Source organism: Stenella coeruleoalba (genome assembly GCF_951394435.1).
Source record: "Stenella coeruleoalba genome assembly, chromosome: 15".
Taxonomy (NCBI): Eukaryota; Metazoa; Chordata; class Mammalia; order Artiodactyla; family Delphinidae; genus Stenella; species Stenella coeruleoalba.
In genome coordinates, this window is record NC_137161.1 from 63069241 (window position 1) to 63095184 (window position 25944).

At 52.8% G+C, this 25944-nt stretch overlaps 1 long non-coding RNA gene across 4 annotated transcripts in view; it reads left to right on the forward strand.

Annotated features, from left to right (window-relative positions):
• Nucleotides 1–25944, forward strand: part of LOC307197603 — an 847911-nt gene that overhangs the window by 817398 nt on the left and 4569 nt on the right. The window contains exons 4-6 of one of the 4 annotated variants that reach the window (XR_013831463.1): nucleotides 14039–14124; nucleotides 22789–22940; nucleotides 24068–24491. This is a non-coding gene — a long non-coding RNA (uncharacterized lncRNA). Of the gene's footprint in view, nucleotides 1–14038; nucleotides 14125–22788; nucleotides 22941–24067; nucleotides 24492–25944 lie in introns of those variants that run through there. The other 3 variants (XR_013831464.1, XR_013831461.1, XR_013831462.1) reach the window with 3 other exon arrangements.

Here is a 25944-nt window from a genome sequence, read left to right on the forward strand (position 1 = left end):
TTAGGGGGAGCGTGAGTGTGAGGGCGCGGGTTAGTGTTAGCGTACGGGTTAGGATTAGGGCACGGGTGAGGGTCAGGCTTCGGGGAAGGGTTAGGGTTAGGGTTCGGGCTAGGGTTAGGGTTAGGGGACGGGGACGGTTTAGGGTCCAGGTGAGGGTACGGCAACGCTTTAGGGGGAGCGTGCGTGTGAGGGCGTGGGTTCGTGTTAGCGTACGGGTTAGGATTAGGGCACGGGTGAGGGTCAGGCTTCGGGGAAGGGGTAGGGTTAGCGTTTGGGCTAGGGTTAGGGTTAGGGGACGGGGACGGTTTAGGGTCCAGGTGAGGGTACGGCAACGCTTTAGGGGGAGCGTGCGTGTGAGGGCGCGGGTTAGTGTTAGCGTACGGGTTAGGATTAGGGGACGGGTGGGGGTCAGGCTTCGAGGAAGGGTTAGGGTTAGGTTTCGGGCTAGGGTTAGGGTTAGGGGACGGGGACGGTTTAGGGTCCAGGTGAGGATACGGCAATGCTTTAGGGGGAGCGTGCGTGTGAGGGCGCGGGTTAGTGTTAGCGTACAGGTTAGGATTAGGGCACGGGTGAGGGTCAGGCTTCGGGGAAGGGTTAGGGTTAGGGTTCGGGCTAGGGTTAGGGTTAGGGGACGGGGACGGTTTAGGGTCCAGGTGAGGGTACGGCAACGCTTTAGGGGGAGCGTGCGTGTGAGGGCGTGGGTTGGTGTTAGCGTACGGGTTAGGATTAGGGGACGGGTGAGGGTCAGGCTTCGCGGAAGTGTTAGGGTTAGGGTTCGGGCTAGGGTTAGGGTTAGGGGACGGGGACGGTTTAGGGTCCAGGTGAGGGTACGGCAACGCTTTAGGGGGAGCGTGCGTGTGAGGGCGCGGGTTAGTGTTAGCGTACGGGTTAGGATTAGGGGACGGGTGAGGGTCAGGCTTCGGGGAAGGGTTAGGGTTAGGGTTCGGGCTAGGGTTAGGGTTAGGGGACGGGGACGGTTTAGGGTCCAAGTGAGGGTGCGGCAACGCTTTAGGGGGAGCGTGCGTGTGAGGGCGCGGGTTAGTGTTAGCGTACGGGTTAGGATTAGGGCACGGGTGAGGGTCAGGCTTCGGGGAAGGGTTAGGGTTAGGGATCGGGCTAGGGTTAGGGTTAGGGGATGGGGACGGTTTAGGGTCCAGGTGAGGGTACGACAACGCTTTAGGGGGAGCGTGCGTGTGAGGGCGCGGGTTAGTGTTCGCGTACGGGTTAGGATTAGGGGACGGGTGAGGGTCAGGCTTCGGGGAAGGGTTAGGGCTGTGGTTCTGGCTAGGGTTAGGGTTAGTGGACGGGGATGGTTTAGGGTCCAGGTGAGGGTACGGCAACGCTTTAGGGGGAGCGTGCGTGTGAGGGCGTGGGTTAGTGTTAGCGTACGGGTTAGGATTAGGGCACGGGTGAGGGTCAGGCTTCGGGGAAGGGTTAGGGTTAGGGTTCGGGCTAGGGTTAGGGTTAGGGGACGGGGACGGTTTAGGGTCCAGGTGAGGGTACGGCAACGCTTTAGTGGGAGCGTGCGTGTGAGGGCGCGGGTTAGTGTTAGCGTACGGGTTAGGATTAGGGGACGGGTGAGGGTCAGGCTTCGGGGAAGGGTTAGGGTTAGGGTTCGGGCTAGGGTTAGGGTTAGGGGACGGGGACGGTTTAGGGTCCAGGTGAGGGTACGACAACGCTTTAGGGGGAGCGTGCGTGTGAGGGCGCGGGTTAGTGTTAGCGTACGGGTTAGGATTAGGGGACGGGTGAGGGTCAGGCTTCGGGGAAGAGTTAGGGTTAGGGTTCGGGCTAGGGTTAGGGTTAGGGGACGGGGACGGTTTAGGGTCCAGGTGAGGGTACGGCAACGCTTTAGGGGGAGCGTGCGTGTGAGGGCGCGGGTTAGTGTTAGCGTACGGGTTAGGATTAGGGGACGGGTGAGGGTCAGGCTTCGGGGAAGGGTTAGGGTTAGGGTTCGGGCTAGGGTTAGGGTTAGGGGACGGGGACGGTTTAGGGTCCAGGTGAGGGTACGGCAACGCTTTAGTGGGAGCGTGCGTTTGAGGGCGCGGGTTAGTGTTAGCGTACGGGTTAGGATTAGGGGACGGGTGAGGGTCAGGCTTCGGGGAAGGGTTAGGGTTAGGGTTCGGGCTAGGGTTAGGGTTAGGGGACGGGGAGAGTTTAGGGTCCAGGTGAGGGTACGGCAACGCTTTAGGGGGAGCGTGCGTGTGAGGGCGCGGGTTAGTGTTAGCGTACGGGTTAGGATTAGGGCACGGGTGAGGGTCAGGCTTCGTGGAAGGGTTAGGGTTAGGGTTCGGGCTAGGGTTAGGGTTAGGGGACGGGGACGGTTTAGTGTCCAGGTGAGGGTACGGCAACGCTTTAGGGGGAGCGTGCGTGTGAGGGCGCGGGTTAGTGTTAGCGTACGGGTTAGGATTAGGGGACGGGTGAGTGTCAGGCTTCGGGGAAGGGTTAGGGCTGTGGTTCTGGCTAGGGTTAGGGTTAGTGGACGGGGACGGTTTAGGGTCCAGGTGAGGGTACGGCAACGCTTTAGGGGGAGCGTGCGTGTGAGGGCGTGGGTTAGTGTTAGCATACGGGTTAGGATTAGGGCACGGGTGAGGGTCAGGCTTCGGGGAAGGGTTAGGGTTAGGGTTCGGGCTAGGGTTAGGGTTAGGGGACGGGGATGGTTTAGGGTCCAGGAGAGGGTACGGCAACGCTTTAGGGGGAGCGTGCGTGTGAGGGCGTGGGTTGGTGTTAGCGTACGGGTTAGGATTAGGGCACGGGTGAGGGTCAGGCTTCGGGGAAGGGTTAGGGTTAGGGTTTGGGCTAGGGTTAGGGTTAGGGGACGGGGACGGTTTAGGGTCCAGGTGAGGGTACGGCAACGCTTTAGGGGGAGCGTGCGTGTGAGGGCGCGGGTTAGTGTTAGCGTACGGGTTAGGATTAGGGCACGGGTGAGGGTCAGGCTTCGGGGAAGGGTTAGGGTTAGGGTTCGGGCTAGGGTTAGGGTTAGGGGACGGGGAGGGTTTAGGGTCCAGGTGAGGGTACGGCAACGCTTTAGGGGGAGCGTGCGTGTGAGGGCGCGGGTTAGTGTTAGCGTACGGGTTAGGATTAGGGCACGGGTGAGGGTCAGGCTTCGTGGAAGGGTTAGGGTTAGGGTTCGGGCTAGGGTTAGGGTTAGGGGACGGGGACGGTTTAGTGTCCAGGTGAGGGTACGGCAACGCTTTAGGGGGAGCGTGCGTGTGAGGGCGCGGGTTAGTGTTAGCGTACGGGTTAGGATTAGGGGACGGGTGAGTGTCAGGCTTCGGGGAAGGGTTAGGGCTGTGGTTCTGGCTAGGGTTAGGGTTAGTGGACGGGGACGGTTTAGGGTCCAGGTGAGGGTACGGCAACGCTTTAGGGGGAGCGTGCGTGTGAGGGCGTGGGTTAGTGTTAGCGTACGGGTTAGGATTAGGGCACGGGTGAGGGTCAGGCTTCGGGGAAGGGTTAGGGTTAGGGTTCGGGCTAGGGTTAGGGTTAGGGGACGGGGATGGTTTAGGGTCCAGGAGAGGGTACGGCAACGCTTTAGGGGGAGCGTGCGTGTGAGGGCGTGGGTTGGTGTTAGCGTACGGGTTAGGATTAGGGCACGGGTGAGGGTCAGGCTTCGGGGAAGGGTTAGGGTTAGGGTTTGGGCTAGGGTTAGGGTTAGGGGACGGGGACGGTTTAGGGTCCAGGTGAGGGTACGGCAACGCTTTAGGGGGAGCGTGCGTGTGAGGGCGCGGGTTAGTGTTAGCGTACGGGTTAGGATTAGGGGACGGGTGAGGGTCAGGCTTCGGGGAAGGGTTAGGGTTAGGGTTCGGGCTAGGGTTAGGGTTAGGGGACGGGGACGGTTTAGGGTCCAGGTGAGGGTACGGCAACGCTATAGGGGGAGCATGCGTGTGAGGGCGCGGGTTAGTGTTAGCGTACGGGTTAGGAGTAGGGGACGGGTGAGGGTCAGGCTTGGGGAAGGGTTAGGGTTAGGGTTCGGGCTAGGGTTAGGGTTAGGGGACGGGGACGGTTTAGGATCCACGTGAGGGTACGGAAACGCTTTAGGGGGAGCGTGCATGTGAGGGCGCGGGTTAGTGTTAGCATACGGGTTAGGATTAGGGCACGGGGGAGGGTCAGGCTTCGGGGAAGGGTTAGGGTTAGGGTTCGGGCTAGGGTTAGGGTTCGGGGACGGGGACGGTTTAGGGTCCAGGTGAGGGTACGGCAACGCTTTAGGGGGAGCGTGCGTGTAAGGGTGCGGGTTAGTGTTAGCGTACGGGTTAGGATTAGGGGAAGGGTGAGGGTCAGGCTTCGGGGAAGGGTTAGGGTTAGGGTTCGGGCTAGGGTTAGGGTTAGGGGACGGGGACGGTTTAGGGTCCAGGTGAGGGTACGGCAACGCTTTAGGGGGAGCGTGCGTGTGAGGGCGCGGGTTAGTGTTAGCGTACGGGTTAGGATTAGGGGACGGGTGAGGGTCAGGCTTCGGGGAAGGGTTAGGGTTAGGGTTCGGGCTAGGGTTAGGGTTAGGGGACGGGGACGGTTTAGGGTCCAGGTGAGGGTACGGCAACGCTTTAGGGGGACCGTGCGTGTGAGGGCGCGGGTTAGTGTTAGCGTACGGGTTAGGATTAGGGGAAGGGTGAGGGTCAGGCTTCGGGGAAGGGTTAGGGCTGTGGTTCTGGCTAGGGTTAGGGTTAGTGGACGTGGACGGTTTAGGGTCCAGGTGAGGGTACGGCAACGCTTTAGGGGGAGCGTGCGTGTGAGGGCGCGGGTTAGTGTTAGCGTACGGGTTAGGATTAGGGGACGGGTGAGGGTCAGGCTTCGGGGAAGGGTTAGGGTTAGGGTTCGGGCTAGGGTTAGGGTTAGGGGACGGGGACGGTTTAGGGTCCAGGTGAGGGTACGGCAACGCTTTAGGGGGAGCGTGCGTGTGAGTGCGCGGGTTAGTGTTAGCGTACGGGTTAGGATTAGGGGACGGGTGAGGGTCAGGCTTCGGGGAAGGGTTAGGGTTAGGGTTCGGGCTAGGGTTAGGGTTAGGGGACGGGGACGGTTTAGGGTCCAGGTGAGGGTACGGCAACGCTTTAGTGGGAGCGTGCGTGTGAGGGCGCGGGTTAGTGTTAGCGTACGGGTTAGGATTAGGGGACGGGTGAGGGTCAGGCTTCGGGGAAGGGTTAGGGTTAGGGTTCGGGCTAGGGTTAGGGTTAGGGGACGGGGACGGTTTAGGGTCCAGGTGAGGGTACGACAACGCTTTAGGGGGAGCGTGCGTGTGAGGGCGCGGGTTAGTGTTAGCGTACGGGTTAGGATTAGGGGACGGGTGAGGGTCAGGCTTCGGGGAAGAGTTAGGGTTAGGGTTCGGGCTAGGGTTAGGGTTAGGGGACGGGGACGGTTTAGGGTCCAGGTGAGGGTACGGCAACGCTTTAGGGGGAGCGTGCGTGTGAGGGCGCGGGTTAGTGTTAGCGTACGGGTTAGGATTAGGGGACGGGTGAGGGTCAGGCTTCGGGGAAGGGTTAGGGTTAGGGTTCGGGCTAGGGTTAGGGTTAGGGGACGGGGACGGTTTAGGGTCCAAGTGAGGGTACGGCAACGCTTTAGGGGGAGCGTGCGTGTGAGGGCGCGGGTTAGTGTTAGCGTACGGGTTAGGATTAGGGCACGGGTGAGGGTCAGGCTTCGGGGAAGGGTTAGGGTTAGGGTTCGGGCTAGGGTTAGGGTTAGGGGATGGGGACGGTTTAGGGTCCAGGTGAGGGTACGGCAACGCTTTAGGGGGAGCATGCGTGTGAGGGCGCGGGTTAGTGTTAGCGTACGGGTTAGGATTAGGGCACGGGTGAGGGTCAGGCTTCGGGGAAGGGTTAGGGCTGTGGTTCTGGCTAGGGTTAGGGTTGGTGGGCGGGGACGGTTTAGGGTCCAGGTGAGGGTACGGCAACGCTTTAGGGGGAGCGTGCGTGTGAGGGCGTGGGTTAGTGTTAGCGTACGGGTTAGGATTAGGGCACGGGTGAGGGTCAGGCTTCGGGGAAGGGTTAGGGCTGTGGTTCTGGCTAGGGTTAGGGTTAGTGGACAGGGACGGTTTAGGGTCCAGGTGAGGGTACGGCAACGCTATAGGGGGAGCGTGCGTGTGAGGGCGCGGGTTAGCGTTAGCGTACGGGTTAGGAGTAGGGGACGGGTGAGGGTCAGGCTTCGGGTAAGGGTTAGGGTTAGGGTTCGGGCTAGGGTTAGGGTTAGGGGACGGGGACGGTTTAGGGTCCAGGTGAGGGTACGGCAACGCTTTAGGGGGAGCGTGCGTGTGAGGGCGCGGGTTAGTGTTAGCGTACGGGTTAGGATTAGGGGACGGGTGAGGGTCAGGCTTCGGGGAAGGGTTAGGGTTAGGGTTCGGGCTAGGGTTAGGGTTAGGGGACGGGGACGGTTTAGGGTCCAGGTGAGGGTACGGCAACGCTTTAGGGGGAGCGTGCGTGTGAGGGCGCGGGTTAGTGTTAGCGTACGGGTTAGGATTAGGGGACGGGTGAGGGTCAGGCTTCGGGGAAGGGTTAGGGTTAGGGTTCGGGCTAGGGTTAGGGTTAGGGGACGGGGACGGTTTAGGGTCCAGGTGAGGGTACGGCAACGCTTTAGGGGGAGCGTGCGTGTGAGGGCGCGGGTTAGTGTTAGCGTACGGGTTAGGATTAGGGCCCGGGTGAGGGTCAGGCTTCGGGGAAGGGTTAGGGTTAGGGTTCGGGCTAGGGTTAGGGTTAGGGAAAGGGGACGGTTTAGGGTCCAGGTGAGGGTACGGCAACGCTTTAGGGGGAGCGTGCGTGTGAGGGCGCGGGTTAGTGTTAGTGTACGGGTTAGGATTAGGGGACGGGTGGGGGTCAGGCTTCGAGGAAGGGTTAGGGTTAGGTTTCGGGCTAGGGTTAGGGTTAGGGGACGGGGACGGTTTAGGGTCCAGGTGAGGATACGGCAATGCTTTAGGGGGAGCGTGCGTGTGAGGGCGCGGGTTAGTGTTAGCGTACGGGTTAGGATTAGGGCACGGGTGAGGGTCAGGCTTCGGGGAAGGGTTAGGGTTAGGGTTCGGGCTAGGGTTAGGGTTAGGGGACGGGGACGGTTTAGGGTCCAAGTGAGGGTACGGCAACGCTTTAGGGGGAGCGTGCGTGTGAGGGTGCGGGTTAGTGTTAGCGTACAGGTTAGGATTAGGGCACGGGTGAGGGTCAGGCTTCGGGGAAGGGTTAGGGTTAGGGTTCGGGCTAGGGTTAGGGTTAGGGGACGGGGACGGTTTAGGGTCCAGGTGAGGGTACGGCAACGCTTTAGGGGGAGCGTGCGTGTGAGGGCGTGGGTTGGTGTTAGCGTACGGGTTAGGATTAGGGCACGGGTGAGGGTCAGGCTTCGGGGAAGGGGTAGGGTTAGCGTTTGGGCTAGGGTTAGGGTTAGGGGACGGGGACGGTTTAGGGTCCAGGTGAGGGTACGGCAACGCTTTAGGGGGAGCGTGCGTGTGAGGGCGCGGGTTAGTGTTAGCGTACGGGTTAGGATTAGGGCACGGGTGAGGGTCAGGCTTCGGGGAAGGGTTAGGGTTAGGGTTCGGGCTAGGGTTAGGGTTAGGGGACGGGGACGGTTTAGGGTCCAGGTGAGGGTACGGCAACGCTTTAGGGGGAGCGTGCGTGTGAGGGCGTGGGTTGGTGTTAGCGTACGGGTTAGGATTAGGGGACGGGTGAGGGTCAGGCTTCGCGGAAGTGTTAGGGTTAGGGTTCGGGCTAGGGTTAGGGTTAGGGGACGGGGACGGTTTAGGGTCCAGGTGAGGGTACGGCAACGCTTTAGGGGGAGCGTGCGTGTGAGGGCGCGGGTTAGTGTTAGCGTACGGGTTAGGATTAGGGGACGGGTGAGGGTCAGGCTTCGGGGAAGGGTTAGGGTTAGGGTTCGGGCTAGGGTTAGGGTTAGGGGACGGGGACGGTTTAGGGTCCAAGTGAGGGTGCGCAACGGTTTAGGGGGAGCGTGCGTGTGAGGGCGCGGGTTAGTGTTAGCGTACGGGTTAGGATTAGGGCACGGGTGAGGGTCAGGCTTCGGGGAAGGGTTAGGGTTAGGGTTCGGGCTAGGGTTAGGGTTAGGGGACGGGGACGGTTTAGGGTCCAGGTGAGGGTACGGCAACGCTTTAGGGGGAGCGTGCGTGTGAGGGCGCGGGTTAGTGTTAGCGTACGGGTTAGGATTAGGGGACGGGTGAGGGTCAGGCTTCGGGGAAGGGTTAGGGTTAGGGTTCGGGCTAGGGTTAGGGTTAGGGAACGGGGACGGTTTAGGGTCCAGGTGAGGGTACGGCAACGCTTTAGGGGGAGCGTGCGTGTGAGGGCGCGGGTTAGTGTTAGCGTACGGGTTAAGATTAGGGGACGGGTGAGGATCAGGCTTCGGGGAAGGGTTAGGGCTGTGGTTCTGGCTAGGGTTAGGGTTAGTGGACGGGGACGGTTTAGGGTCCAGGTGAGGGTACGGCAACGCTTTAGGGGGAGCGTGCGTGTGAGGGCGCGGGTTAGTGTTATCGTACGGGTTAGGATTAGGGGACGGGTGAGGGTCAGGCTTCGGGGAAGGGTTAGGGTTAGGGTTCGGGCTAGGGTTAGGGTTAGGGGACGGGGACGGTTTAAGGTCCAGGTGAGGGTACGGCAACGCTTTAGGGGGAGCGTGCGTGTGAGGGCGCGGGTTAGTGTTAGCGTACAGGTTAAGATTAGGGCACGGGTGAGGGTCAGGCTTCGGGGAAGGGTTAGGGTTAGGGTTCGGGCTAGGGTTAGGGGACGGGGACGGGGACGGTTTAGGGTCCAGGTGAGGGTACGGCAACGCTTTAGGGGGAGCGTGCGTGTGAGGGCGCGGGTTAGTGTTAGCGTACGGGTTAGGATTAGGGGACGGGTGAGGGTCAGGCTTCGGGGAAGGGTTAGGGTTAGGGTTCGGGCTAGGGTTAGGGTTAGGGGACGGGGACGGTTTAGGGTCCAGGTGAGGGTACGGCAACGCTTTAGGGGGAGCGTGCGTGTGAGGGCGCGGGTTAGTGTTAGCGTACGGGTTAGGATTAGGGGACGGGTGAGGGTCAGGCTTCGGGGAAGGGTTAGGGTTAGGGTTCGGGCTAGGGTTAGGGTTAGGGGACGGGGACGGTTTAGGGTCCAGGTGAGGGTACGGCAACGCTTTAGGGGGAGCGTGCGTGTGAGGGCGTGGGTTGGTGTTAGCGTACGGGTTAGGATTAGGGCACGGGTGAGGGTCAGGCTTCGGGGAAGGGTTAGGGTTAGGGTTCGGGCTAGGGTTAGGGTTAGGGGACGGGGACGGTTTAGGGTCCAGGTGAGGGTACGGCAACGCTTTAGGGGGAGCGTGCGTGTGAGGGCGCGGGTTAGTGTTAGCGTACGGGTTAGGATTAGGGCACGGGTGAGGGTCAGGCTTCGGGGAAGTGTTAGGGTTAGGGTTCGGGCTAGGGTTAGGGGACGGGGACGGTTTAGGGTCCAGGTGAGGGTACGGCAACGCTTTAGGGGGAGCGTGCGTGTGAGGGCGTGGGTTGGTGTTAGCGTACGGGTTAGGATTAGGGCACGGGTGAGGGTCAGGCTTCGGGGAAGGGTTAGGGTTATCGTTTGGGCTAGGGTTACGGTTAGGGGACGGGGACGGTTTAGGGTCCAGGTGAGGGTACGGCAACGCTTTAGGGGGAGCGTGCGTGTGAGGGCGCGGGTTAGTGTTAGCGTACGGGTTAGGATTAGGGGACGGGTGAAGGTCAGGCTTCGGGGAAGGGTTAGGGTTAGGTTTCGGGCTAGGGTTAGGGTTAGGGGACGGGGACGGTTTAGGGTCCAAGTGAGGGTACGGCAACGCTTTAGGGGGAGCGTGCGTGTGAGGGCGCGGGTTAGTGTTAGCGTACGGGTTAGGATTAGGGCACGGGTGAGGGTCAGGCTTCGGGGAAGGGTTAGGGTTAGGGTTCGGGCTAGGGTTAGTTTTAGGGGATGGGGACGGTTTAGGGTCCAGGTGAGGGTACGGCAACGCTTTAGGGGGACCGTGCGTGTGAGGGCGCGGGTTAGTGTTAGCGTACGGGTTAGGATTAGGGCACGGGTGAGGGTCAGGCTTCGGGGAAGGGTTAGGGTTAGGGTTCGGGCTAGGGTTAGGGTTAGGGGACGGGGACGGTTTAGGGTCCAGGTGAGGGTACGGCAACGCTTTAGAGGGAGCGTGCGTGTGAGGGCGCGGGTTAGCGTTAGCGTACGGGTTAGGATTAGGGGACGGGTGAGGGTCAGGCTTCGGGGAAGGGTTAGGGTTAGGGTTTGGGCTAGGGTTAGGGTTAGGGGACGGGGACGGTTTAGGGTCCAGGTGAGGGTACAGCAACGCTTTAGGGGGAGCGTGCGTGTGAGGGCGCGGGTTAGCGTTAGCGTACGGGTTAGGATTAGGGGACGGGTGAGGGTCAGGCTTCGGGGAAGGGTTAGGGTTAGGGTTCGGGCTAGGGTTAGGGTTAGGGGACGGGGACGGTTTAGGGTCCAGGTGAGGGTACGGCAACGCTTTAGGGGGAGCGTGCGTGTGAGGGCGCGGGTTAGTGTTAGCGTACGGGTTAGGATTATGGGACGGGTGAGGGTCAGGCTTCGGGGAAGGGTTAGGGTTAGGGTTCGGGCTAGGGTTAGGGTTAGGGAACGGGGACGGTTTAGGGTCCAGGTGAGGGTACGGCAACGCTTTAGGGGGAGCGTGCGTGTGAGGGCGCGGGTTAGTGTTAGCGTACGGGTTAAGATTAGGGGACGGGTGAGGATCAGGCTTCGGGGAAGGGTTAGGGCTGTGGTTCTGGCTAGGGTTAGGGTTAGTGGACGGGGACGGTTTAGGGTCCAGGTGAGGGTACGGCAACGCTTTAGGGGGAGCGTGCGTGTGAGGGCGCGGGTTAGTGTTATCGTACGGGTTAGGATTAGGGGACGGGTGAGGGTCAGGCTTCGGGGAAGGGTTAGGGTGAGGGTTCGGGCTAGGGTTAGGGTTAGGGGACGGGGACGGTTTACGGTCCAGGTGAGGGTACGACAACGGTTCACGGGGAGCGTACGTGTGAGGGCATGGGTTAGTGTTAGCGTACGGGTTAGGATTATGGGACGGTTGAGGGGAAGGCTTCGGAGAAGGGTTATGTTTAGGTTTCGGGCTACGGTTAGGGTTTGGGTATGGGGACGGTTTAGGGTCCAGGTGACGGTACGACAACGGTTCACGGGGAGCGTACGTGTGAGGGAACGGGTTAGTGTTAGTGTAACGGTTCGGATTAGGGGACGGGTGAGTGGAAGGCTTCGGAGAATGGTTAGGGTTAGGGTTCGGTCTAGGGTTAGGTGTAGGGGACGGGGACGGTTTAGGGTCCAGGTGAGGGTACGACAACTGTTTAGGGGGAGCATACGTGTGAAGGCACGGTTTATGTTAGCGTACGGGTTTGGATTAGGGGACGGGTGAGTGGAAGGCTCCAGGGAAGGTTTTGGGTTAGGGTTCCGGCTGGGTTAGGGTTACGGGATGGGGACGGTTTAGGGTCCAGGTGAGTGTATGACAACGGTTTAGGGGGAGCGTACGTGTGAGGGCATGGGTTAGTGTTAGAGTACGGGTTAGGATTAGGGGACAGATGAGGGGAAGGCTTCGGGAAATGCTTAGTGTTAGGGTTCGGGCTAGGGTTAGGGTTAGGGGACGGGGACGGTTTAGGGTCCAGGGGAGGGTACGACAACGCTTTAGGGGTAGCGTACGTGTGAGGGCGTGGGTTAGTGTTAGCGTACGGGTTAGGATTAGGGGACGGGTGAGGGTCAGGCTTCGGGGAAGTGTTAGGGTTAGGGTTCGGGCTAGGGTTAGGGTTAGGGGACGGGGACGGTTTAGGGTCCAGGGGAGTGTACGGCAACGCTTTAGGGGGAGTGTACGTGTGAGGGCGCGGGTTAGTGTTAGCGTACTGGTTAGGATCAGGTTTCGGGTGAGGGTCAGGCTTCGGGGAAGGGTTAGGGTTAGGGTTCGGGCTAGGGTTAGGGTTAGGGGATGGGGACAGTTTAGGGTCCATGGGAGGGTACGGCAACGAATTGGGGGAGCGTAGGTGTGAGCGCGCGGGTTAGTGTTAGCGTACGGGTTAGGATTAGGGGACGGGTGAGGGTCAGGCTTCGGGGAAGTGTTAGGGTTAGGGTTCGGGCTAGGGTTAGGGTTAGGGGACGGGGACGGTTTAGGGTCCAGGGGAGGGTACGACAACGCTTTAGGGGGAGCGTACCTGTGAGGGCGTGGGTTAGTGTTCGCGTACGTGTTAGGATAAGGGGACGGGTGAGGGTCAGGCTTCGGGGAAGGGTTAGGTTTAGGGTTCGGGCTAGGGTTAGTGTTAGGGGACGGGGACGGTTTAGGGTCCACCGGTGGGTACGACAATGCTTTAGGAGGAGCGTACGTGTGAGGGCGCTGGTTAGTGTTAGCGTACGGGTTAGATTTAGGGGACGGGTGAGGGTCAGGCTTCGGGGAAGGGTTAGGGTTAGGGTTCAGGCTAGGGTTAGGGTTAGGGGACGGGGACGGTATAGGGTCCCGGGGTGGGTACAACAACGCTTTAGGGGGAGCGTACGTGTGAGGGCGCATGTTAGTGTTCGCGTACGGGTTAGGATTAGGGGCCGGGGGAGGGTCAGGCTTCGGGGAAGTGTTAGGGTTAGGGTTCGGGCTAGGTTTACGGTTAGGGGACGGGGACGGTTTAGGTTCCAGGGGAGGGTACGACAACGCTGTAGGGGGAGCGTACGTGTGAGGGCGCGGGTTAGTGTTAGCGTACTGGTTAGGATTAGGGGACGGGTGAGGGGAAGGCTTCGGGGAAGAGTTAGGGTTACGGTTCGGGCTAGGGTTAGTGTTAGGGGACGGGGACTGTTTAGGGTCCAGGTGAATGTACGACAACGTTTTAGGGGGAGCGTACGTGTGAGGGCACGGGTTAGTGTTAGTGTACGGCTTAGTAATAGGGGACGGTTGAGGGGAAGGCTTCGGGGAAGGTTTAGTGTTAGGGTTCAGGCTAGGGTTACTGTTAGGGGACGGGGACGGTTTAGGGCCCAGGTGAGGGTACGACAACGGTTTAGGTGGAGCGTACGTGTGAGAGCACGGGTTACTGTTTGCATACGGGTTAGGATTAGGGGACGGGTGAAGGGAAGGCTCCGGGGAAGGGTTAGGGTTAGGGTTCGGGGTAAGTTTAGGGTTAGGGAACGGGGACCGTTTAGGGTCCAGGTGAGGGTATGACAACGTTTCAGGTGGAGCGTGCGTGTGAGGGCACGGGTTAGTGTTAGCGTACGGGTTAGGATTAGGGGACGTGTGAGGGGAAGGCTTCGGGGAAGGGTTAGGGTTAGGGTTCGGTCTAGGGTTAGGGGTAGGTGACGGGGACGGTTTAGGGTCCAGATGAGCGTATGACAATGGTTTAGGGGGAGCGTACGTGTGAGGGCACGGTTTAGTGTTAGCGTTCGGGTTAGGATTAGGTGACGGGTGAGGGGAAGGCTCCGGGGAAGTGTTAGAGTTAGGGTTCGGGCTAGGGTTAGGGTTAGGGTTTTAGTACGTTTTAGGGTCCAGGTGCGGGTACGAAAACGGTTTAGGGTGAGCCTACGTGTGAGGGCATTGGTTAGTGTTAGCGTACGGGTTAGGACTAGGGAATGGGTTAGGGTAAGGCTTCGGGGAAGGGTTAGGGTGGATCATACTCTGGGTTCCACATGCATGTTTTAGCTGAAGGAATAATACCTTAAACCTGGAGAGTTGAGACCCGTGGAATGGGTACCATGCAATATGACTTCAAATGGTCTTCATTTGCTCACCGAACCTCTCCAATCCTATCACTGCTACGTTTATGCCCCTGTACACACGCTTGATTCTCTTTCAGAGACTTAGCAATCAATAGTTTTTAAGATACTTACTAGTCAGGTACATTGTTAGGCGTTTAATATGGGGTGTTGAGTCCATTTCGTGTAGCAAGGAGTAGCTCTTGTCTATTACATATTTGGCTTAAGGAACTTTATCTGTGCTCATTTCAATCTCTGGTTTTATGCAGCACCCCAACTCACCTTTACCCTTAAGCAAGCATAAATTGGTTTTCTAAATGTGAGACCCTGTTCTGTTTTGTAATCCAGTTCCTGTGTAGCCAAGTTTACATTCCGTGTATTAGTGATATCTTATGATGTTTCTTTTTCTCTGTGACTTATTTCAGTTAGAATCATCATACCTGAATCCACTCACTATGCTGCTCCGGGCCTGATGACATAGATTTCATTGCTGAGTTATATTGCATTGTACGTAAGTACCACAACTTCTTTATCCATTTTTCTCTTACTGCAATATTGAACTTGTACCATAAACGAGGTTCTTGTAAACAGAGCCGTCCCAAACTTTGGGGTGGCTGTGTCTTTTTGATTTTAATTTCCCTAAGCTATAGGACCATAAGTGGAAGTGCCCTAGGCTCTGTTGCTTTGTTTTTTAGATGTTTCAGGAAACACCATACACTTCTTCCGAGTGGCTGTTGGCAATTTACACCCCGTCCATCAGCATAACAAGGCTCCCAGTTCTCCATGGCCTGTCCTGCCTTTCTGGATTTTACACTCTTTTCAGATGGCCCTTTTGACCGGGGGGAAGTGAGACTTCATTGTAGTGCAGATTTCCTTTGCAAGCTTGCTTGGTTGGCCAAAAAGGGCGTATGCGTTTTTTCCTGAATATATTCAGGAAAAAACGCATACGCCCTTTTTGGCCAAGTGCATCATTGTCGAGGTTCTGACTTTCTTCATATGTTTTCAGTGCAATTCCAGTCTACCTCCTGAAATTGGTTTCCTGCAATTCTGCCTTGATTTCATTGCCGCTTCATAGCCTTACCTCAATATATTTTTTGAAAATAGTTGGCCTTTATAACTCTGCAGGTTTTTGACTTGCAGTGGCCCTTAGCTCCATTTTTCAGCTCTTATTTTTGTGATCTTGCCTCATAACCACAGGATTCCTTCAGGCCCTATTCTTCTTCTGGGGCACCTTGCTGTGCCTTTGGTTAATTCTTCTTACTGATGTGAAATTAGAGTGACATGTGCCCATTGAAACCGCTACAGCTAGTTTCTCACTGGTTCCCCCTATTCCCATTCATCCTCCGCACTAACTGCAGACTGTGCGATACCAGAACTTAAAGGCATTGACTCTCCATGAGGGGATGTTTTTAGTAAAGCGGCTGGAATGTCGATCCGGAGTCCCAGGAGAGGAAAAATGAGGTGCGTTTTAGAAACCTTTCCCGATCATATGGTATACCAGTCGCTGGGTTTCCCAAGCATGGTTTAGCTGTAGGAAGATTCCCTTCAACCTGGATTGTTGGGACCCTTGGAATGAGTAGCATGAAGTATTGCATTAAACTTTTGGCAGTTGCTCACCAAAGCTCACCAATCCTCTCAGCCCCAAGTGTCCAGCCTTATGTCTTATCCAGCTGTGGGTTTATATGTGGTCAATCCAGGTTGCATCACAGCCCCTGAGCGAATTTTGTAAGAATTTTTCTCTCTTTCATTGTTTCTGCATTTTGTTTTTAAAATTTATTTCTATAATGGGGTTTAGCTCATTTTCACTGCTGTGTTTGTGCCGCTCTGCACACACTTGATTCCCTTATGGAGATATATCAATACATGGGTTTTAAGATTCTTATTACTCAGATATATTTCTCTGCGGTGTATAGGGTGTGTTGAGGCCAGTTCATTGAGCAAGGTGTAGATCTTGTCTAATACCTATTTGGTTTATTGAACGGTATCTGTGCTAATTTCAAACTCTGGTTTTATGCATCACCCCACCTCTCCTTTCCCCTTAAGCTGACATAAGTGTGTTTTCTAAATGTGAGACACTGTTCTGTTCTGTAATTCATTTCTTGTGCAGCCATATTTACCCTCCCTCTATAAGTGATATCTTATGATATGTTTCTTTTTCTGTTTGACTTATTTCAAGTAGTATTATCGGACCTAAATCCACTCTTTATCCTTCTACTAGCCTTATTACATTGATTTCATGGTGAAGAGATATTCCATTGTACATAAGTACCACATCTTCTTTATCCATTGTTCTCTTTCCTGGGATATTTAAGGTGTACTGAAGTTGAGGTTCTTGTAAACAGAGTAGCCCTAAACTGTGGTGTGCTTGTGTCTTGTTGATTTTTAGACTTCCCTAGATATACTCCCATGATTGGAAGTGTCCTATGCTCTGTAGCTCTGCTTTTTAGATGATTTAGGAACCACCATACACTTCTCCAGAGTGGCTCTCGGCAGTTCACACACTGCCCATCAGCGTATAAAGGCTCCTTGTTCTTCATGGCCTGTCCTGCATTTCTGGTTTTTACAATTTTTTAGGATGGCCCTTTTGACCGGTGGGAAATGAGACTTCTTTGTTGTGCACATTTGCATTGCTTGCTTGCTTCGTTGCCCATAAAGTGCGTATGCGTTTTTTCCTGGATATAATCAGGAAAAAACGCATACGCCCTTTTGGGCCAACTGCATCATTGTCGAAATTCTGCCACTTTTCATGTGCTTTAAAGACGAGTCCAATCTATCTCTTGAAATCTGTTTCTTGCAATTCTGTCTTGCATTCAGATCCTCTTCTTTGCCTTACCTCAACATATTTTTGGACTTTAGTTTTCATTTATAACTCTGCAGGTTTGTGAATTGCAGTGACCCTGAGCTCCATTTTTTAAGTTGCTCTTTTGTGAGCTGGCCTCAAACCCGCAGGATTGCTTCAGGCCCTATTTTGGCTCCGGCGAGGCGGGCTGAGCCTTTTTTCAATTCTTATTCTTAATGGGAAATTAGAGTTATATGTGCCCGTCCAAACCCCTATAACTATTCTCTCATTGGTTCCCCCTCTGCCCGTTCATCCTCCTCACAATTTGCAAAATGTGTGAAACAGAAGTTGAAATGTGCTGATTCTCCAAGTGGGGAGATTCTAAGTAACGTGGCTGGAATGGTGAACAGGAGCACCAGGAGAGGATAAATGAGCTGCATTTTAGACACATCTCCCGATCACATGGTGTACAGTCCTCTGGGTTTTCCATGCATGTTTTAGCTGTAGGAAGATCCCTTGAACCTGCAGATTTGGGACCCATTGAATGGGTACCAGGTAGTATTACTTTAAAGGGTGTGCATTTCCTCACCCAACCTCACATTTCTCTTAGTGCAAACAGTTTCCAGCCTTATGTCTCATCCTGCTGTGGGTCTAGATGTGTTCAATCCATGTTGCATCACCGTCCCCGAGGAAAAGTTGTAAGAGGTTTTCTCTGTCTCTCTGTCGTTTATTTTTTTCAATTTATTACTATATTGGTTACAGCTGATTTTCAAAGCTCTGTTTCTTGCTGCTGTACATCCACTTGATTCACGTACAGAGAGACATCAGTAAATTCTTTTTCAGATTCTTACCAGTCGTATATATTCTTTTCCGGTGACTTGAGTGTGCTGAGTGCAGTTCTTTTAGCTACGGTGTAGGCCTTGTTGATTATCAGTTTGGTATTTGGAATGGTATCTTTGCTAATTTCAACCTCCTGGATGATGCCTCACCCCTCCCCACCTTTCCCGTTTAGCAGCCTTATGCGTGTTTTCTACATATTTGACTATGTTTTTGTTTTGTAATTTATTTCATGTGTAGCCATTTTGGATTCCACCTTTAAGTGATATCTTATGATATGTGTCTTTTTCTTTTTGAATTATGTCACTTAGAAAGATCATATGTAACTCCTCCAGAGTTGTTACAACTGGCCATATTTCATTGATTTCCAGGCTGAATAATATTCCACTCTACCTAAGTACCACATCTCTATCCATTCTTTCCCTCCAGAGACATTTAAGTTATATCCTAGTCGGGGATCTTTTAAACAGAGAGGGGGTAAACATTGGGGTGCCTGTGTCCTCTCGATTTTTGTTTTTCCCAAGATATACGCCCATGAGTGCAAGTGCCCTATGCTCTGTAGCTCATTTTTTAGATGCTTTAGTAAACACAATACACTTCTCCAGAATGGCCGTTGGCAATATACATTTCCACTATAAGTCTCACAGGGCTCCCTCTTCTCCTTGCCCTGTCCTGCATTTCTGTTGTTTACGCTTTATGAGGATGGCTCTTCTGACTGATGTGAAGTGATATGTTTTGTAGTATTGACTTCCAGTGCCCACCTGTTTGGTTGGCTAAAAAAGTGTATGCCCTTTTCTTGAATATATACAGAAAAAAACGCATACACCCTTTTTGGCCAACTGCAATGTTGGCAATGTTCAGCTCCTTTTCTTGTGCTTAATGGCGAGTCCTTTCTACCTCCTCAAATCCCTTTCCTGCCATTCTCCCTTGCTTACAAGTCCTTTTCTCTGACTTTCCTCAAGACATTTTTCAGTGATGGATATTTTCAACTCTGCAGTTTCGTGAATTTTACTGCCCCTGAGTTCCATTGTTCAACTTGTGTTTATGGGAACTGGCCACAAAGCAGCAGGATTTCCTCAAGCCCTATACTGTTTCCATGGGCAACCCTAGCCTTTGGTCAATTCGTCTTCCTGATTGGAAATTAGAGTGACATGTGCCTGTCTGAACACCTAGGACTTGTCTCTCATTGTTCCTCATCCTTCCGCTTCATCCTCTGGACAAATTCCAAACTGTACGCAACAGGATGTTGACAGTGTTGACATCTCCAAGTGGGGAGACTGTTAGTAAAGACGCTGGAGGGGTGAACCCGAGCACCAGGAGATGAGGAGATGAGATGCCTTTTCCAAACTCTTCCCGATCAGACGGTATACCATCCTCTGGGTGTGACAGACATGTTTTAGCAGTAGGAAGAGTCCCATTCATGTAAGGAGAACACCAGGGCTTTTTCAAAATCAGTGTCTCCCCGAAACCCAAACTGGGGAATTTTTTAAGCTACGGCTACACATATGTTCATTAAGGGCCTTGGGAAGTAGGCAGAGTCCAAACTTTAGATGATTGAAGTCTTCAGGGTCAGAAGCACTCACCACCAGCTTCGCTTAGGCTACACTTTAACTGTCATTGATAGATGATGTCAATAAAAATATCTATTCTTTTTCAGATTATTTCCCCTTATAGGTTATTGCAAAATGTTGAGTGTAGTTCCCTGTGCTATACAGTAGTTCCTTGTTGATGATCTATTTTATACATAGCAGTGTGTATGTGTTAATCCCAAACTGTTAATTTATCCCTCCTCCCACCTTTCCCCTTTGGTAATAATAAATTATAAGATTTTATACTTCTCAGAAATGGGGGAGCTGAAAGAGAGGTATCATTTTCAATGGAAAAGCATTTAAAACAAGATTGAAGCTTTAACCAAGATTATTAGATGTACATCCTTGGAAAGAAATCACTTCGTTTCTCTAATATTGACCTGACAAATAAGACAAACCCTTTCACTGAACTTGCTTATAATAAAGTGATGGAAATATCAAATGGAAGTGTTAGAAACATCTTATTTTACCCGAGCCTTATACACTGTTCTATGTTAACTACAGTTTGGCTCACACATCTGTTCATTGAGGTTACAATAGTCTCAATTTCTGTTACTGATCCTCCAGAGTGGACCCCAACAAGTGTCCCCCTGCCCAGTGTCATTGGGGCCAACAGATCGAGACTGAGTTTGGTTCACAAGCAAAGGAAACTTTATATTTTGATCAGAGAATGGAGAGGTGAGAGCATGCACTACCCCGTGGGCTGTGGGCTGGGCTGCTGTGTAGAGATCCTGTCAGAGTCAGTGGGAGGGAGACGGCGGAGCTCTCGAGGGCCGGGTTGGCTGCAGCTCAGTCTCTATATCGCGGAGTCTGCACTGGGCCCCAGGAGCTGAGGTGTCATCCCAGCCATTCTGCACTAGGAAATCTGGTCTGAAGTGCCGGGTGTGGAACCTCTGCATGAGGGACCCTAGGAGCACATGAAATTAGACAAAGCACAAAGGATAAAAAAGGTTAGACTTGACTTTATTGCCCAGATTCTATTTTTATCTCCCAGGGATTTTTAATGGGCTTTGCTGGGGACAAACCCCTCCTCTGCTTTTTGTCCTGTTCCTCATTCTTGGAGTGCTGAGGGTGCAGACCCTTCTTCTGTAACTGCTGAGTGCTGAGTTGGGAGCCCTCATACCCGGGGGCGAGGGTCAGAGCTTCTCCCCAGCAGCCTCCAGGTGACGTTGATTGTCCCCAGGACCCCTGCCTCCCTGCTCGTCCACCTGAGCACCAGCATTGGAAGTGTTATAGATTCTAATGACCTTTAAGGGTCCAGGAAAGAGATGTGCAGAGACGCTGTGGGGGCCGGTCTCACCCCGCCCCACATTTGTTCCGCCACCTTAGGCTGACCGTTTCTGCCAGCCTAGATGCTCTGGCCAGTAGTCTGCGCTTTCTTCAATTAGGCCCCTGAATTAACGTACAAACAGCACCAGGTGTCAGAGCCCTGCCCACTCAACTCCCAGACAGTCCAGGGTCAGTGGTGATCAAGGACCATGATGGCCACTGAGTCAACAGCCTTTTGAAGTAAACAGGAGTCCAGCCGGTCTTATTGGCCACCATCATCACGGTGTCTGTAGGCTTTTCTATGGTGACAGTGTGGTATATGGTTCCCCCGCCAAGATTATTAGCTCCCCTCTGGGTGCAGTAAGTCCTGCAAGCAGTAGTCTACTCTTTTGGGACACACTCTTGTTGTTTTATGAGAGAAACTCCAGGTCAAGTGATGTTCACACGAGTCGTCATGGTGCCCTGTTGCCCCCGGTTATCTCTCTGGATGTTGGAGTTGGAGGGCCTCCTCACTCGAGGTTGGTGTGCCCACGGAGCGAACCCTGCAACTTCAGGGCATGGTTGGTGGTTAGGATCACCACGTGGGGTCCTTTTCCCTTAGGAGGGAGGTGGCCTTTTGGGCTGCTGATTTCCAGGTTTTTAGATACCGCCAGTATCTTGGCCAGATGTGGCAGTGGGCCAAGCCCCTTGGTGACCGTAGTTTATCCTACCTGGATGGCATTCTTGCATTGTTCCATATCAAGTGGTCCCAGTTTTTGCACTAATTCTCCAATGGCGATTCACCTTTCACCGGGAATGTAAAGGTCAAAGGGTTTAGCTAAATTAGGGAGTTCCAGGGCAAGGGTCTGAATTGACTGCTCTTTCCATTCTTGAAAGGCCACTTCTGGATTCTATTCAAAAGGATCATCATCTTTTCCTTTCAGTGTTTCATATAGAGGCCCAGCTAGTAGACTGTAGTTAGGGATCCAGAAGCAGCAAACCCTGGCCTCCCCAGGAACCCCTAAGCTGTCTTCTAGTTTTAGAAAGGGGTAAGGCTGAAAATGGTTTCTTCCCTTTCCTGGGATGGGCTTCTCTGACCTTGTGTGAGAATGAAGCCCAGGCAGTTCACCGCAGTCTGTGATATTTGAGCTTTTTCTTGGACAACTTCTATCCTTTATTGGCTTGGTAGTTCAGAGGCCTCCTTAGTAGGGCTGGCGATCAGAATGTCGTCTGCATATTGAAGGAGGGTTTCCTTTTCCAGAGGTAGAACTTTTAGGTCTTTAGCTAAGCTTTCCCCAAAGATGGTGTGGGAATTTTTGCACCCTTGGGGCAAGAAGGCCCGGAAGTATTGTTTTAGTTGTATGTTGAGTCCTGCCACTCACAAGCCAAAATTTCTTGTGACTCTGGGACTAATGGAATACAAAAGAAGGCATCATTGAAGACTAATACAGAATACCATGTCCTGGTGGTTGGTAGAATGACCAGCAGGGTGTAGGAATTAGGAGCAACTGGAGGTATATCCTCGGTGGCTTCACTGACTGTCCTGACATCCTTTACCAGGTCCCCAGCAGCCCATGGGGCTCTCGTGGTCAGACCAATCCCAGAATATGGAGCTCACCTGGGCAGGTACCCCACCCCCACCCCAGCCCATGGGGCTCTCGTGGTCAGGCCCCTCCCAGGATACAGAGCTACCCTTGCAGGTACCGTGGCAGGGCTGGGCACACAGGAACCGTGCACATAGCCCTCATTACAGAGCACCCCCAGCTCACCTGTCGCTCAGAGCTGACACAGAGCACCTCAGAGAAGGACTTGAACTAACAAACAGCAGCTGCGACAGGTCTGTGACACTGGGCATCACTCCGTGAGGCCTCCCTCCACCTGGTCTTCCAGAGACTTCCACTGCACCCGGGGCACCAGGCCTCTGTCTCCAACCACCACCCACCCCTCCTCTCCCTGACTCCTGGGTTCCTCTCATTAGGAGAGGGTTTTCTTGAAGTTGTCTCCCACTCATGGGCCAGATAAAATGATTAGAAAACAAGCCAAAGCTGCAGCCCCTTGTCTATCCTGACTCTCAGGAGCCCACACCTGTTCCTTGGACCTGGCCGGTTCAGCAAGTTCCATTTTCTGCAACTGTGAGCCCCTGAGGGGTGATGATTGGCTGACCTGGGCAGCCTTACCGTGCCGGCCAGCCCTCCCCAGGTGTGCCTGGGTTGAGATCAATATAAATACCACTCCAGGCAGCAAGAGCCCCTGCAGCCGTGCCTGACGCCATTTTCTCTGCCCTGTCAGCAGTCTCGGGGCTGGGCTGGTGGGAGGGAGTGAGAGGCCACGGCTTTGTGGGTGGCCCAGTGTGAGTGGGGCTCTGCTGGACTTTCTGCAGCAGTTGCCAGGCTGCCACCTGCTAAAGAAGAGGATGTGTCACCCATACCTGCTGCTGGAATTTCTCCCTGGGCAGAGGTGAGGAAGGAAAAAAGCAGTGGGGGCAGGGACAGGACGGGTATCTCAGGCAGGGAAATGGAAATCTGCCAGAAGAGCACCCAGGGCCAGGACCATCCTGGCTGGCCTGCAGGCACCAAGTCGGCCGGCATGCTGTCACTCGTGTGGCTCTATGGCCCTTCCTCTAGGCTTTCAAGTCCTTGTATATATTCAGGTGTTTTACCTGGGACGGGTGGGAATAGTTCAGCAGCAACTGGCCTGGGGCTCATCTCACGTTTACTCACAGATGCCTCGGCACGGTGCCCCAGCTTTGCAATGAGGACGCTTGTTGCGTGGGGGCTGCTGGCTGAATGGGAGACGATTCCCCACCACTGACCAACTTCAGAATTGTTTACAACTGGAGCAAGTGCCCTGATACGGTTTTCCTCTGTGGAACTGGTGGGTTCTGTGTTTTTTTTCTCTTTTTCGTTTTTGGTTCAAGGTAGATTTTATTCCTCTTTTTCGTATTTACAGATATAAGCATGGAAATAATTTATTCATATGAATACATGTATGTGCAGGGAATAATTGTTTTTTCTGTTTTATTTTTTAAATTTTATTTCTTTTTAATTTTGAATTTTATTTTATATTTTTATACAGCAGGTTCTTATTGGTTATCTATTTTATACATATAAATGTATACATGCCAATCCCAGTCTCTCAACTCCTCCCACCACCACCCCCCCAACAGCTTTCCCCCCTTGTTGTCCATACGTTTGTTGTCTACATCTGTTGCTCTATTTATGCCTTGCAAAATGGTTAACCTGTACAGTTTTTCTAGGTTCCACATATATGCATGAATATACAAGATTTGTTTTTCTCTTTCTGACTTACTTCACTCTGTATGACAGTCTCTAGATCCATCGACGTCTCTACAAATGACCCAATTTCATTCCTTTTCATGGCTTAGTAATATTCCATTTTATATATGTACCACTGCTTTATGCATTCGTCTGTCTGTGGGCATTTAGGTTGCTTCCATTACCTCGATATTGTAAAGAGTGAGGCAATGAACATTGCGGTGAATGTCTCTTTTTGATTTATGGTTTTGTCTGGGTATATGTCCAGAACTGGGATTGCTGTATCATATGGTAATTCTACTGTTAGTTTCTTAAGAAACTCCATATTGTTCTCCATAGTGACTGTATCAATTTATATTCCCAACAATAGTGGAAGAGGGTTCCTTTTCTCCACACCCTTTCCAGCATTTTTTTTTGTAGATATTCTGATGATGCCCATTCAATCAGATGTGAGGTGATACCTCATTGTTGAGTCCATTTTGTTGAGCAAGGGGTAGCTCTTGGTTATTACATATGTGGCTTATGGAACGGTATCTGTGCTAATTTCAAACTCTGGTTTTATGCAGCACCCCTACTCACCTTCCCCCTTAAGCAAGCATAAGTTGGTTTTCTAAACATGAGACCCTGTTCTGTTTTGTAATTCAGTTCATGTGTAGCCAAGTTCTCATTCCATGTATTAGTGATACCTTATGATGTTTCTTTTTCTGTGTGACTTTTTTCACTTAGAATCACCGTGCCTCAATCCACTCATTATGCTTTTACAGCCTGGTGACATAGTTTTCATTGCTGAGAGGTATTCTGTTGTACGTAAGTACCGCAACTTCTTTATGCATTATTTGCTCTCTGGCATGTTTAACTTGTGCTGCAGAAGAGGTTCCTGTAAACACAGCCGTCCCAAATTTTGGGGTGGCTGTGTCTTTTTGATTTTAATTTCCCTAAGCTATAGGACCATAAGTGGAAGTGCCCTAGGCTCTGTTGCTTTGTTTTTTAGATGTTTCAGGAAACACCATACACTTCTCCCGCGGGTCTGTTGGCAATTTACATCCCGCCCGTCAACATAACAAGGCTCCAAGTTCTCCATGGCCTGTCCTGCCTTTCTGGATTTTACACTTTTTTCAGATGGCCCTTTTGACCTGAGGGAAGTGAGACTTCATTGTAGTGCAGATTTCCTTTGCAAGTTTGCTTGGTTGGCCAAAAAGGGCGTATGCGTTTTTTCCTGAATATATTCAGGAAAAAACGCATACGCCCTTTTTGGCCAAGTGCATCATTGTGGACGTTCTGCCTCTTTTCCTATGCTTTCAATGCAATTCCAGTCTACCTCCTGAAATCGGTTTCCTGCAATTCTGCCCCGCTTTCAAGTCCTCTTGGCAGCCTTACTTCAGTATATTTTTGGACGATAGCTGTCATTTATAACTCTGCAGGTTTGTGAATTACAGTGCCCCTGAGCTCCTTTCTTCCACTCGCTTTCTTGTGAGCTGGCCGCAACACCGCAGGATGGCTTCAGGCCCTAATCTGGTTCCGGCACGGCACGCTGAGCCTTTGGTTATTTCCTCTTCCTGGTGGGAAATGAGAGTTAAATTTGCCCGTCCAGACACCTCCAGCTAGTCTCTCATTGGTTCTCGCTATTCCTGTTCATCTTCCGCAGAAGTTGCAAACTGGGCCAAACAGGAGGTTAAAGGCACTGACTCTCCAAGTGGGGAGAGTGTTAGTAAAGCGTCTGGAATGTTGCACCCGAGTACCAGGGGAGGAAAACTGAGACATATTTGAACACGTCTCCCGTTCACACGGTTGATCATACTCTGGGTTCCACATGCATGTTTTAGCTGAAGGAAGAATACCTTAAACCTGGAGAGTTGAGACCCGTGTAATGGGTACCATGCAATATGACTTCAAAGGGTCTTCATTTGCTCACCGAACCTCTCCAATCCTATCACTGCTGCGTTCATGCCCCTGTACACACACTTGATTCTCTTTTGGAGACATAGCAATCCATAGGTTTTAAGATACTTACTAGTCAGGTACATTCTTAGGCGTTTAATATGGGGTGTTGAGTCCATTTCGTTGAGCAAGGAGTAGCACTTGTCTATTCCATATTTGGCTTAAGGAACTTTATCTGTGCCCATTTCACCTCTGGTTTTATGTACACCCCAACTCACCTTTCCCCTTAAGCAAGCATAAGTTGGTTTTCTAAATTTGAGACCCTGTTCTGTTTTGGAATTCAGTTCCTGTGTAGCCAAGTTTACATTCCGTGTATTAGTGATATCTTATGATGTTTCTTTTTCTGTGTGACTTATTTCAGTTAGAATCATCATACCTGAATCCACTCATTGTGCTGCTAAGGGCCTGATGACATAGATTTCATTGCTGAGTGATATTGCTTTGTAAGTAAATACCACAAGTTCTTTATCCATTTTTCACTTTCTGCGATGTTGAACTTGTACTGTAAACGAGGTTCTTGTAAACAGAGGCATCCAAAACTTTGGGGTGGCTGTGTCTTTTTGAGTTTAATTTCCCTAAGCTATAGGACCATAAGTGGAAGTGCCCTAGGCTGTGTTGCTTTGTTTTTTAGATGTTTCAGGAAACACCATACACTTCTCCCAAGT